Genomic DNA, 14109 nt, shown 5'->3' on the forward strand with positions numbered 1-14109 from the left:
CAAACATAACCACTGAAATATTTAATGCACATTTCTTTGGCCATTTTTCTATGGGATGATATCATACATACTGTGCTGTCTTTTGATATATTATGAACATTTTTCCAATATTAACTAATTTAATCTTTAATGATTGAGTTATATGGGCCATTAAACCAATCACTTATGTAAGATGTTTGGGGCTATTTCTAATTTTTAGTTATGATTAAGTCATGTGGCAACAAAACCCTTATATCTAACTCATAACTAACATTTATTTAGTGTGTATTGTGTCTCAGGCACTGTTCCAAATGTCTTACATACATTATCTAGTTTAACCCTCCCAAGAATCCTATGGATAAATAATATTACCTCCATTTTACAGATGAGGAAACTGAGACCTAGAAAGCTTAAGTAGATTGCCCACAATGACATAAATAATGACTCCAGAGCCAACACCTTTAACCATTACAATAAATTCTTAGAACTGTAATTTCAGGGTAAGGTCTCTGAGTCATACTACTTCAGAAAGTGTCCCAGTTTATACTCCCACAATCAAGCTGTGACTGCCCATTTGCTTACATCACCACCAACAGGGGGCACTATTAACTTTTATTGCTCATCAGAGAAATGAAGCCCAGAATTCTCATAGCTTATTCACACTCTTTAGATCATGCATGCAACCCTGTTCCTGATCGAAACATTGATTTTCTTTCAAAGAATGCTTCTTAACCTTTTTTTGGTACGTGGGCCCCTTTGAGAATCTGATGGAAGCTATGAAACAGCTACACATATGCACACCAAATGACCCTTTATTTCTCAGGGGTCCACAGACACCATTAAGTACTCCTGTGCTTGCCAGAGGATGGACACATCAACAACATTGAACCTGAAACTAAAAACGGGACTCATAAACCCAGTAAAATGCTGGTCTGACCAGACTTCTCTTTCAAACAATCCTGCAGCATAAGGAACCAGCTCAGAAGAGGCTGGAATAAAATGCCCAGGGACTATAATGGAGCATTTGCCATGTGGGGAGGAGGTACCCAGGTCAAGACTCTCTCCTTAGGTCATGCCGTCCTCTACCAACCCAGCAAGACCTCAGAGCAGACGGACCTGCCGGCACCGACCTGCCTCCGTTTGTTCGCTTGACCAGCCGCTAAAGAGCGAGTCTGGGATCCTCCTGCCAAACACACCTCTTGGCACTCCAGTGTTTTTCATGATCTCCCCTTGCTCCCTGCTCCTTTATGATTAGGAAAGCTTTGTCCCAGACCAGTCAAGCCTCCACCAACCCTATCCACCCCCTCCTGTCACAAGCACTGGACTAGGGCAGCCTGAGATCCAGGGCCTTCCTTGCTGTGAATGCTGCTGCGCCAAGCAGGTTTTTCTGGGAGCCCTCCTTGGCGTGAGCACATGCTTCTGAGAGTAATGGGGCCGTTTTTCATAATGATCCATTGAGGCCCAGTGACATTTTCAGAATGGGGGTAGAGCATCTAGTCCCAGCCTGCAAAGAGGGAGGTGCACAGAGCAATTAGCACACTAAAGTGAATTGTCCTTTTGGGTGACCCAGTGCAGCGTGTAGCTGCACCTGGATGGACAGACCAGGACTGCCAGACCACCGAGAGACACAGAAGAATGCAGGCAGCTCCCTGGCTGGAACCTCAGTTGCCCTGGTCTCGCTACCCATCCAGGGCCACCTTCATAAGGGTCACATTTTGCATACGGCTACCACATCCTTTTTGGAAACGTAGGAGTGGTGATAGGAAAGGGGCTGTCCTGTCCTTTTATCACCTGCCTTAAATCTATCTTTTGACCTCTGTTTTTCTCCATCCTATGAAAACTTACCCTTTGCCCCGTCCTCTCACTTTTCTTCTTGGCTCTACCCGTCTGCAGATGATGGAAGAATCTCTGTTAAACATTCCTTCTCCTCCCTCCTCCCCCACTGCCTTCTCCAGTGTCCAGGACTTACCCTCACGAGGCCAGGAGATGGCAGAAGGATGACTTTTCAATTCTAAATAATTACAGTTCCTCCCAGATTTGGCTGGGAAGATGAGTCATCTGAAAACTATATTCACACCCAAGCCCAGCTCTTCTTTTCCCCCGCACCCTGCCCTCCCCTGTGGAATTTGCTCCACTTTTTAAACCCGTCTTTTAGTCTTTCATTTCTCAGTGGTCCGCCTCGCAAGGTGAAAACAGCAGAAGATGGGCAGGGGATAGCCCGTGGGCTCTAATGAGACTCTACTCCTTAATAGCTCTGTGACTCTAAGCAAATCACTCCTCTTCTAAGCCTCAGTTTCAACGTCTGTAAAATGGGGGGCATAACTGTATCGTCCACATAGAGTTCATTGTTTTGGGCACTGAATGAGATAATGCATGTGGGGAGTTAGGTACAGCACTTGACACCTATAAGTTCTCAGTTGACAGTAACTGCTATTGTTATTGCTGTCGTCATTGCTGTTAAATTCAGATCACTACCATCTTCCATATTTTCTTTGAAAACACCATATTGGTTTTTTTCCATTATTTTATTTTGTATTTTTTTCTTTCGTTATTTTTATTATTGACACTGTTACAGATGTGTCCTCCCCCTTTGCCCCCCTCCACTCAGCCCCCACCCTCCTTCCCTCTGGCCATCTCCACTCTGTTGTCTGTGTCCATGGAAAGGTTGAATCCATTTCTAACTATTGGGGGAGTCAGCATGCATGCTCCACCTCCCTTGTGATTAGGACACTGTAGGAAGTCAGGCCTCCTCTCCAAAGAACAAAATACGCTACCAGCTCTCTGCAATACACTTGCCCCATTGCACCCTCACCCCACAAGGGGCCAGGGTGCTGTTCCCGGCCTGTCCAGCTCCTGTCTCTCAAAATATGTGAAGGTGGAGTTGCTTTTGCAGGGAAGTTCTCTGAAAGTAGCAAAGTCAAATAGCACCTCTTTCCTCAACTACTTCCCCCCCCACAACTACCTCCCACTCACCTCTCTCCGTCCCTACATGTAACCAGCACACCCTGGTTTCCTTCTAGGCAGCCGCACACTGAATGTTCTGGGGAAGTAGCAGGTTGTCAGTCTGTGGGAACCAGCACGGGGATAGCGGAAACATCTGGTGCTCTGAGGTCAGGCCAGAAATTGAATCCTGACCCCAGCATTGTCATCTTGAAGCAGTTTCCTTAATCGCTCTGAGCCATAGTTCTTTTCATCCATAAAATGGGCATTTTCTGAAAATCTAGGTTTTCTTTGGGGAAATGTCTTAATTAGAGTTGAAGGTGGAAAGTGAAACCCATCTCTCCCCATCCCCAGCCCCATCTCTCTCCCACTGGCTGCCCTTGACAAGGCCGATGCCAAAGCTGCCGGAGAGAGAACAAAAGCGCTCACCGTAAAAACCACAATAAGAATTTGGAACTTTGGAGCAACCTGGGAAGAGAGGAGCTGAGATGGGAGAGGGCAAGGAGGGATCATTGCCTCAAGGTGCTAGAAACAGAGCGGGAAGGGACGGCAGCGAAAGAGAGGCAGGAATGAAGGGAGTCCCCTGCCCCACTCTAGAGACTCCCGCTGGAGGGCTTCAGACTCCCCAGGGTTGTGGAAAGGGATCAAAGAACTAGGGACCTAGCTTTCAAAGAACTGGAAGGACCCCAGCTGACGTGTGAGCTACACACACATAAACAGCACAGGCAGTGACACTGAACGTTCTCCTGTGGCCGCAGCAAACCCAGCCAGCTCTCTGTCCCACAGGCTGTCTCTCAGTTGAGTGCTGAATTGTCCTCCAGGCACTTCCACTTGGAAAGTTCCCTAGTGGGTGAGATGCCCCCAAGCTGTGAGAAAGGGCAGAAATTTCAGAGTCATTCTGTGGACCTGGACTAAGAAGCTGGAGAAAGTCCCGCTTTGCAAAAATCTAGAGAGCAGCACGTATGCAGCAGCAAAGACTCATCATTTCATCATACATTATTCAAGATACCAGCCAGGCTCCTGGCTCTGAGGGCTCAGAAAGGCAGGAGAGGGCTCTAGTGAGAAGACAAGACACCCTAGAGAGAGGCGGCTGGCGTCTCTCACTCTGTGGCCCAGAACATCTGAGGACTGCAAGTGACAAGAAGGGCATGACCCCCGGTGTGGCCCCCTCGGGTAGGAGTATGCCCCAGACTAGGCCAGACAAGTGGAAAGAAGACACAGAGCTGTCCAGGGGTCCCAGGTCAACCTGAACCTGGCCAACCAGTTTGGATATAGGGAAACATTTAATTAACACCAACCAAAGGATGGAACAGAGGGATGAGTCAGGGAAGTCAGGGGCCCACTGCCAGGAGAGGGGATGAAAGGCACTGAGCAGAGCCTAATGGCCTAAGTGGCGTTTTACTGTCTGATTCTCCAAGGCCAGTAATTGTCCCTGTTCTCTCACAAAGCCTTTCATCCAGAGACACCAGGCCTCTCTGCCAACCAGCAGGTTCATCTGCTCTCAGAGGGAAAGATCAAGTGATATGTGGATGTTTGTTCCAGGTCTAGGCTCAAAGACACTCTGACTGCAGGTGTATCTGTATCTTCTCCCTCATTCCCGTTCTACCTCCACAATGGGGTGAATCCAAAGCTCACAGTCTGAGAAGGAGGGGTCCTAGTGGCTAATGCCCTCTTGTTTCATACTTGAGGAAACAAGGGCCCAGTAAAGGTGGTGATCCTGGCCTAAAGGTCGACCAGCTACTAGCCTATACTGGTTCTTTTCTCCCTAGAGTCTCACTTCTCTCTCCCTCTCTCTCTCTCATTACAAAAGCAATGATTGTTCATTGCAAAAACAATTTCAAATACAAAGTAAAAATCTTGCCATAAAGTCATCCTTCAGAGCTAACCACTATGAACAGTTTGGTAATTTTTTTTCTATGAACATACTTACACATACATTCACACACACACAATGTTTCTTATAAAAATCAGATTACAAGCCATTGTCTCCTGAAATTTGCTTCTTTCTACTTAATCCTGTCATGGACATCATTCCACATGCAATCACTTACTGTTTTAATAGATGTATGGATGGTGTTTCATTGAGGGAATGCTGCGTGGTTTATTTCACAATCCCCTATATTGGAATTTAGGTTATTGCCCGTTTGGAGGGAACATCACTGTAGTTCCTTGTGTTTTTACCTTTGCTCCCTTTTAAGAGTACTTCTGTAGGGTAAATACCTAGATGTGGGAAACTTAAATCAAAAGCTGTGCGCATTTTCATTTTATTAGATAAAACCAATTTTCTACCCCTACCCAGAATGTATGAAAATGTCTGTTTTCCCACACCTTTGCCAAATTGAGCACAAGCAATTTTTTATTTATTTATTTATTTTGGTGCCATATTCCCCATCACACCTTTATAGTTTGACTTCCCTCACTCCCAGGAACACATGAAGCTCTTTTACACATAGAAAACTTTGCACATTCTGATCCTCTGCCTGGAACAGCCTCCCCTGCAACCTCTCTGCCTGGCCAGTTTCTTCTCAACTCTTCAGTATCATACAGGCCGTTCTCTGGACAGCTACGACCACCCCTACCCAACACATTTCACTTTAGTTATGATTTTTCCCCCCATTAAGTTAATGAACATTTATACCACCTTCTAATTCCAATATCTGGGTAGTCTCAATTTTAATTTTTTAGTATCTCAAGTCATTTTTAAAATATATTCCAAACTAATAGACCTGTAATATTGTGCCACTTTTTCATTGGCATTATTTATTTTCTAAAGGAATTTTAGCGTGTTTTTTATTCATTCATTGGCTGTCCATTGTACTTATTTGCTTATCCATATTATTTGCTTTGTTTTCTATTAAGTTGTTTTTCTCTTCTTGATTTGAAACAGAGCTTTATGTGTTAGAAATATTATTCCTTTTCTGTTGTTTGAACTACAAATATTTCTCTCAATTCTCCTTTTAACTTTGTTTTTGAAGTTTGAGACCTTACAGAAATATCTAGGCAAACTCACCAATGCTTCTTTTTGCAGACCCTGAACTGGCATGCTTAAAAAGGTCTTTCCTCTTTCAAAATTATAGAAATATTCACTTATACCTTCTAATATCTTAATAATTTTTATACTCAAAATCTTGGATTCATCTGGGCTTATTTTGCTGTAAGAAATAAAATAGAACTCCACCTTTATTTTTTTCTAAATGGCTAGCCTGTTGTTCCAACACTGTTTATAGAACAATCCCTTTTCCCCCCACAAACATCGAAATAGCATATAAAAGTCTCATGAATATGTGGTTCTCCTTATAAAGTGTATAATTTCATTGGTCTAGTTGCTTCTTCTTGCACTCCCTGCTCTAGCATTTTTTTAATTACTGTGATTTTATGATAGGTTTTAATATCTGTAGGGGTGGGTCAAGCCATCTTCTTAATACCATCCCCACCATTCCTCTTATTTATTTTAATTGACCTGGCTGTTTTTTCATGGTGATTCTTTCATATTCCATATTTTTCCTTATGTTTAACTTTGGATCATTTAGCTTCACCCTCCAAACAACAACAAAAACAAACCAAAAAAAAAAACAAAACAAAGAAAACACCACCTCCTGTTAGTCTTTTAATGAGATTGTCTTCATTTTCCAAATTAATTTTGGAAGAAATGAAGTTATGTTGGATAGAGACTTCCTATACTAGGAAGCCATGTCTCTCCTTTATGCATATCTTTTATGCTCCTCTATAACGTTTTACAGCTTCCTTCACGGAGGTCCCATCAATGCTCAATCTCTAAGAGTGTTCTATGGGGAAATTGCTATTTTCAGTGAAGCCAAAGCATGGAATATGCTCAGTGTGGCATCAAAATTGGATCCTTAAGTGCTGCAGACACCACTCCACCCCATCTGCTCTCTACTCGGCCTAAGCCAGGAGGTTGCCTCCCTTCTGGAAGGTGGAAGGGGTCAATCAATTAGGGGGTAATTGATGGCACTGACCATATGAAATTTAGGTCACAGGCCCCCATCTCTCAGGAGCTGTGACACTGCCTGCCTAAAAAGTCAAGCAGCACAACCCTTACAATAACCGTTCATGTTAACCCGTGTGCTATGGACTCTGTTTTAGTGGGAAACAAAGGAGAAGAGGCCTGGAGCAGTGAGGAAAGGTTTCAGGAAGGAGATGGGAACTGAGTTGGCCACTGGCCTGTGCTACGATTTAAATAAATAAAGAAGAGGAAGACAAAGTACGAGTAAGGGGTCATCCCACAGCCATTTGTTCAGCACCTACTATGAACACAACACACGAAGGGGAGGTCATGTGCTCAGCTCACAGTCTAATCAGGGGGCATGAGGCATAGCCCTAAGCAACTGTAATTCAAGGTAGAAAGCGGTAAATGCCACATTTTAGGTTCGGATAAAGTGCTGTGGCAATTCAGCAAAGAGAGAGATTGTTCCCAGTTGAGGGAGAAATTACCTGGTGCTTAAGGAAATAAATAGAAGCTTGTTTTTCTTAATATTAAACAACGAGTAAGAAGCCAGACTTCAGAGCTGGATTTTAATCCTAGCTCTACCTCTTACTAGACATGTGACTTTGCTAATCTCTTAAACCACAATTTCCTCATCTGTGGAGTAAGACACAATAAAGCAGGGCTGCTGGAAGGATTGTGTGAGCGAATGTTGTAGACATAGTTCCTAGTTCATTGTAAATGGTGGCTCTGGTGATTATTGTTTTCAGCATTTGCTTTAAAACTTGACTTGATCTTTTGGCCCCAAAGATACTGTATTTGTTGGACAATTTTATGATCTCATTCCAGGGTTAAGTGGCCAATGAAAATGGAAAAACCTTGAAGGGAATTTCCAAATCCAAGGAAACCTCCCTGACAAAGCTGGTGCTGAAAGAACCAGTAACTATTTTAAATTTTTCACATTTTTATTGAGCCCGACTGGGGAAACATGGCTTGGCTGTAGGTATAGCCAAGTGCTCCTAAGCAGAGACACACTGGCCTTGGCTGGCCTGGCTCTGTTGGTTGAGGGTCATCCATGCACCAAAAGGTCACCAGTTTGATTCCTAGTCAGGGCATATGCCTGCGGGTTCGGTCCCCTGTCTGGGGGTGCGTGCAACTGATCAATGTTTCTCTCCCTTCTTCTCTCCCTAAAATTAATAAAAGCTTTTTGTTTTTTAAAGAGACACATTACAAAAGAGCTCCACTCTATTTACAAGTTGATCAAAACAGTTTTGCCGCTCACTGGCTTCCCTGAAGCCATCAGATTATCTGAAGTTGACTATGAAATAAATCAAACCAAATTTATGAGCCTAAAGTCCCAGAAGGTCAGAGTCCAGAGGGATGCTACGAACCACCCAACCCTGGGCAGACCAGATAAATGATGCATCAGGTCTTCGTGCCTCGCTACAGTCTCCAAGCCCTCCCATTGGTCATTCCTTCATCCAGGATTTAATAAAGGCCTTTGGATGTACGTATACATAAAGAATTAAAAGGGCCCCCTTTCTGCCCCACAGTAAGGGGGTCCACAGGCACAGCAGAAACTAACGGAAGATGCTGAGCTTAGCAACAAAAGATCTTATTTCAAACCCTCTCTTACCTGTGTAGAACCTTGGGCATTATGGCCCTCCATCTGTGCCTCTGTTGCTTTTCCTTTTCTAAAAAAAAAAAAATAATAGTTTATTGATTTTTAGAGAGAAAGAGGAAAGGGGAGGGAGAGAGAGAAAACATCGATGTGAGAGCGAAACATCGATCTGCTGCCTCCTGCACACCCGCTGCCTGGGATCCAGCCCACAACCGGGGCATGTGCCCTGATCAGGAATCAAGCCAGCAACCTTTCAGTGCACCGGACAGTGCCCAAACAACTGAGCCACACTGGCCAGGGCAGTTTTTTATATTTTAAACAATATTCATTGGATATTTCCGAATTACAAAAGTAATTCATGTTTATGGAGAAAATTTAGGAAAACACTGAAAAACACAGAAAAGGAAAATTCTCCCATAATTCCAGCACCTAAGGACAAAATCGTTGGTTTCCTTCCATGTATATCCTTCCAGCCTTTGTACATGTCAACATACATTTTGTGCTTTCCCATGAGCTGTATGGGTAGAGATTAAGAGGCTGCCTTACTAACAAATTCTAACTCTGTCACTCACTAGCTCAGCGACCTTGAGCAGCTTACCTTCCTTTTCTCCCAAAGTGAATAGTCTTGGCCTCCAGCAGACACATGCAAGTTGGGCACAGTCACCAAGGACTGCTGTAGACTTCTGTGTGGACTGGCGCCCCCTAGAGAGGGCACGGTCATGCCATGCTGCCTTGGGAACAGTGTCTGTTGAAGGAGTAACTGGAAAACGATGGTTAAGCATTTAGCCCAGTGGCTGGCACAGAGTACCCTTGTTAATCGGTGGCTTCCATTCCACAAACGTGCCCCGTGGTTTTGAAGAGTGAAGGTTCACAGAGACCTGTGTTCATGTTCAGATTTGTTGAATGGCACCTTTAGGATGACACTGGGACCACATCCAGCCAAGAAATGCTTCTCCCTGTGCCAATCTGCTTGGCCTTAGCTTTTGATCCTCAACTCCACGATCCCTCTAAATCGCCTTAAAGCAGGCAAGGCCCAGGTGCACCATCTGCTTGTGGCTTTATCCGTCCCCCTCAAACCCCACCCCCTCCTCATCCCATCCAGGTGTTCAGCTTCCAACCCCTCCAAGCCCTTTCAGAAGTGTTGTCTCATTTGATCTGCTTTAAAAGCCTCAGTAAGAGGCTACAGGAGGCATCAGAATGGCGCCATTGGGCCTCTGGCACTCGGTTTACCAGGGTTGTGCCTACACTGCTGCAGAATAGCTTGAAATGACAGCTAGACATGGCACCAGAGTCTGCGAATCACATACTCAGTCATCAGTCAGTCACTGCGCAAATATTTATTTAGCCCCCTACTATGTGCCAGGGGCTGGGTTATTCCAGGTTCACTTCTCTCTCAATCCTCTCAGCTCCTCAAAGAGGAATTCCTCTCAGTTTAGGGCCAGCAAGTCTTCAACACCCTTCAGCCGCAGCTAATCTCCCTTTTTGACAGAGAACAGACCTCGGACCCACCGCTGTCTGGAGTGATCTTATTTTTGTCTACCCTGGCATTCTATGTATAGCAAATGATGCAGGTTTTAAAATACTGATAAAAGCTTCCTTAAATTTTTTATTTTAATTTAGATTCTAAAAGTGAGCTGACTTAAAGAAAGGCAGTAAAAACAGGTGGTCCAGGGGTAGAGTGACTGATGCTTAGGAAACCATAGACTTGAGATGAGTGAGGCTTAACCACAGGAGGGTTGCTGACTCCTTCAAGCCCATGATGACAGCTGTGGATTCTCCCCCGGAAAAATGCGTGAATGTCACATACAATTTCAGCTGGTTCAGGAACCAGCTGGGGCCCATCCTTGGGCCTGGAGGAAAAGAGCAGTGAGCTGAGAGTCCCGACACGTGGTCAGCACAGATCTCATCCTCTTTGCCTCCTTCCTCGTCTTTGTAGCGCGAATGCTGGCGGTGCCGGCAGCGCCGGCAGCAGTAATAGTAGTTGTATGTTAAGCAGTCAGAATAGCTGCACTTGAGTGCTCTCAATAGGCCAGGCACTAACCAAGCCTAAGCTCATCTCATCCATGCACACAAGAACTGTCACCATCCCTATTTCCCAGGAAACTGAGCCTCACCAGCTCCGGTAGCTTCTCCAAGGCCACACAGCTGGGGAGCCAGATCTACTACCTGTGACATCTGAACAGGACCGTAGCCACTAACCCCCAATGCCCCAATAAGTGTTTGTGGAACCAAATGAAAGACAACTTGAACAGGTTCTGATGGTTATTCTGCCATTCACCAGCTGAGTGACCGTGAGCAAGTCACCTATCCTCACTGAGCTTGTGCAAGTCATGATTCTGAGACACAGGGCAAGGAGTGTGGGACCATTTCATAAGCAAGAGAAGTGGAGCCAGGCTCAGGGACATGCAATGAGTTTGTGGCCATGTCACAGAGCCCAGCACAGCTGACTTCCAGCAGGGAGCAGGCTTCCAAGAACCCTCATATCCTGTTGATATTTACTCCCATCTCCTGGCAGCTTCATGGCCCCCCAAAGGTCTGTTTGGATGCCCAGGGGGAAAGATCCCTGCCACACATCGTCTTTCATGCCAAAGAGGCTCAGCACCTTCCTTAGTTAACTAGGCTTCTTGGCTCCCACCAGGGCAGGCCAGTGTGGCAAACAGGGCCCCTACTCCCAGGAGCTACTGTGCTGAAACATGCAAGGAATCCCAGGCACCAGGCTGTCCAGTCCCTGACCTACACTGCCCCTGTGTGGTGAGTCTAGAGAAGCTGGCACACCCCTGCAGGGATGGGCAGGGCTTCTACCTCAGACTTCACAGACTGAGGCCAGAGAGGATCCAGATCAAACCACTCACATGAAGGAGGGACACTGAGGCCCGGAGAGGGAAAGCAACTTACCCAAAATGATACATCAAGTTACCAAACGGAGGTCTCACACACAGGTTTCCTGGAGTGAGGTTTCCACCGCAGTGATTTACAGAAATAATAATTGTTTGGTTAGTGTGAATGCAGAGGTGATTCGGTGGCAGGCACCTGGTATTCACGTACAGCCAATGGGAGGGTGAACTGCTGCCACCAGGGCAGAAGGTAGCCGAGCTGGTTGTCAGCGCTTGAATGGGGAACTGACCTGGTGATTCCTCAGGTACGAATTTATTCTACGGAAACACTCAAATGTGCCAAAAGCAAAATGCATGAGGCTTTCTATGATTGCAGTTTTTAAAGCCAAAAGCTGGAAATCGCCCATTTGACTATCCTTAGGAAAGGGTTAAGTAAACTACTATCTATCCAGACAGGCGGATGTAATGCAACGGCAGGGAGGGAGGTGGGGGGTGGTATCGCACCGCTACGTCCTGACTTGGGAAAATGTCTTATATTCTTAGCAAAGAAAGCAACTTGGGGAAAGTATGTGTATGACTCCATTTAAAAACATCCTAAAAGGATACAAACAAAACTATTAAAGTTGGCCCCTTCTACTTGAACGGAGAAAGAATTTTCACTCTATTTTTTTTTTTTTTTACTTTTTTGTAATGTGTAACTTTTTCTAAATTCAGCATGTATTGCTTTTTTATTTTAAGTAAGTGAGGTTTTCTTAATAGGCTTTGTTTTTAAGAGCAATTTCAGGTTCACACCCAAATTGATAGGAAGGTACTGAGATTTCCCATATGCCCCTGCCACCACGTGTACAGCAACCCCCCCCCCCCCCCATTATCAACATCCCCACCAGAGTGGTTTATTTGTTACAGCTGATGAACCTACATGGGCACGTCACTGTCACCCAAAGGCCACCGTTTATTTATTTATTTATTTTTAAGTATATCTTTATTGATTTCAGAGAGAGGAAAGGAGAGGGAGAGAGAGAGAAACATCAATGATTTCAGAGAGAGAGTCATTGATTGAGCCCGCAACCCGGGCATGTGCCCTGACCGGGAATTGAACCCCGATCCCCTGGATCCTAGGTCGACGCTCAGCTGCTGAGCCACGCCCGGCCGGGCAAGGCCACAGTTTACATTGGGGTTCCCTCTTGCTGTTGTACATTTAATGGGTTTGGACAAATGTACAATGACATGTATCCACCATGACAGCATCATATGGAGTAGTTGTGCAGCCCTAAAAATTCTCTGCCCTCTGCCTGTTCCTTTATGTGTCACTTTTGTAATAAAAGTATAAAAATCTGCAGAGGAAAAGAAAGGAAATGAAGATGTGGTTCCTGCCCAGGAGGAATTTAATGTCTGGGTCATGAACAAGCCCTCAGCCAGCCCTGGGACGGCTACGACACTCAGGCGCAGCAGGGAAATAGGAGAATGAGATCTGGTTGTCCGTGTTCTGTGGGGCAGAGGGTAAAGAAGTCTGTCTGAGGTGGTAAGGTTAATAGCAGCAGAGTTCCTGGAGGAGGGTGATGACTGGGCCAGGATATAAAGTATATTTGGAGCCCGGCCGGCGTGACTCCGTGCTTGAGCGTGGACCCCTGAACCAGGAGACTGAGGTTCGATTCCCGGTCAGGGCACATGCCCGGGTTGTGAGCTTGATCCCCAGTAGGGGGCGTGCAGGAGGCAGCCGATCGATGAGTCTCTCCCTCACTGATGTTTCTATCTCTCTCCCCCTCTCCCTTCCTCTCTCTGAAGTCAATAAAGACATATTTTATAACACACACACACATATTTGTATTCTGACAGAATTTAGTTAAAGATCCCGGTTATATTACAAACATGCTGTGTGACCTGGAGCAAACCACTTAACCTCTCCAAGTCTCAGTTGCCTTGCATTTAAAATGGAAATTGTTTTTAACATAATATTACCATAAAATGTTTTTGGACCTCACAGAGGGATGAGTTAATCATGTTTCTCGATTCATACCACCTCATCATCACAGAATTCCTCGTTCCCATTTCCCTCTGCCTCCCCATTTAGGCATTCATTTTGTGTTTAACATGGTGTGGGGATTTTTAATCGAAAGTATTTTTGCACAATGTGTGGTGGTGTTTCGGGTGTTACTTAAATAGTATTATGTTATAAATCTCATTGTTTCCTACTTTTTTCACAAAGAATGATGTATTTAAGACCTTTCCCTGTTGTGATATGAATTTGTCAGCCGGGGCCTCTAAGTGCTACATAGTATCTCCATGCTGTGCACCCACCCACTCTACCATTCCATAATTCCCAGCGAGGGACACCCAGGTTTCCTCCAGCTCCCTGTCACCACACACAACACTGCCCTGAGCATGATCAAACATGTCCCTCATGGACAGATATAAAAATTATTTGAGATCTATGCCCTGGAGCAGAATTGCTAGGTTAGGAGGTGTTGTATACTTAATTGGACCACATGGTGTTCCAGTCTTCTCCGGGTCTTCATGGCCTCTGCCCCTACCAGCCATGCAAGAAGCTCCCCGGGTCCCCACAGTCCTGCCCACACTTGGCACTGCCCAGCTTCCTAACTTTTGCCAGCCTAACGGATATAAATCACATCTGTTTGTGGTTTTCATTTTAATCTATTTAACTGTCTAATATTTTGAGCATCTTTACCTGTGCTCATTAGCCCTCAGGTTTCCTATTTTGTAAATTTCCTCTTCATTTTCTTTGTCCGTGTTCCTACTGGGAATGCTGTCTTTTTCTTGATGATTTGCAGGGG

At 45.2% G+C, this 14109-nt stretch overlaps 1 protein-coding gene across 1 annotated transcript in view; it reads left to right on the top strand.

Moving 5' to 3' along the window:
• The window catches only part of ADRA1B (adrenoceptor alpha 1B), a 40309-nt gene that overhangs the window by 24996 nt on the left and 1204 nt on the right, over window positions 1-14109 (top strand). The window lies entirely within an intron of this gene.

The sequence above is a fragment of the Miniopterus natalensis genome, chromosome 4 (assembly GCF_054644295.1).
Source record: "Miniopterus natalensis isolate mMinNat1 chromosome 4, mMinNat1.hap1, whole genome shotgun sequence".
NCBI lineage: Eukaryota > Metazoa > Chordata > Mammalia > Chiroptera > Miniopteridae > Miniopterus > Miniopterus natalensis.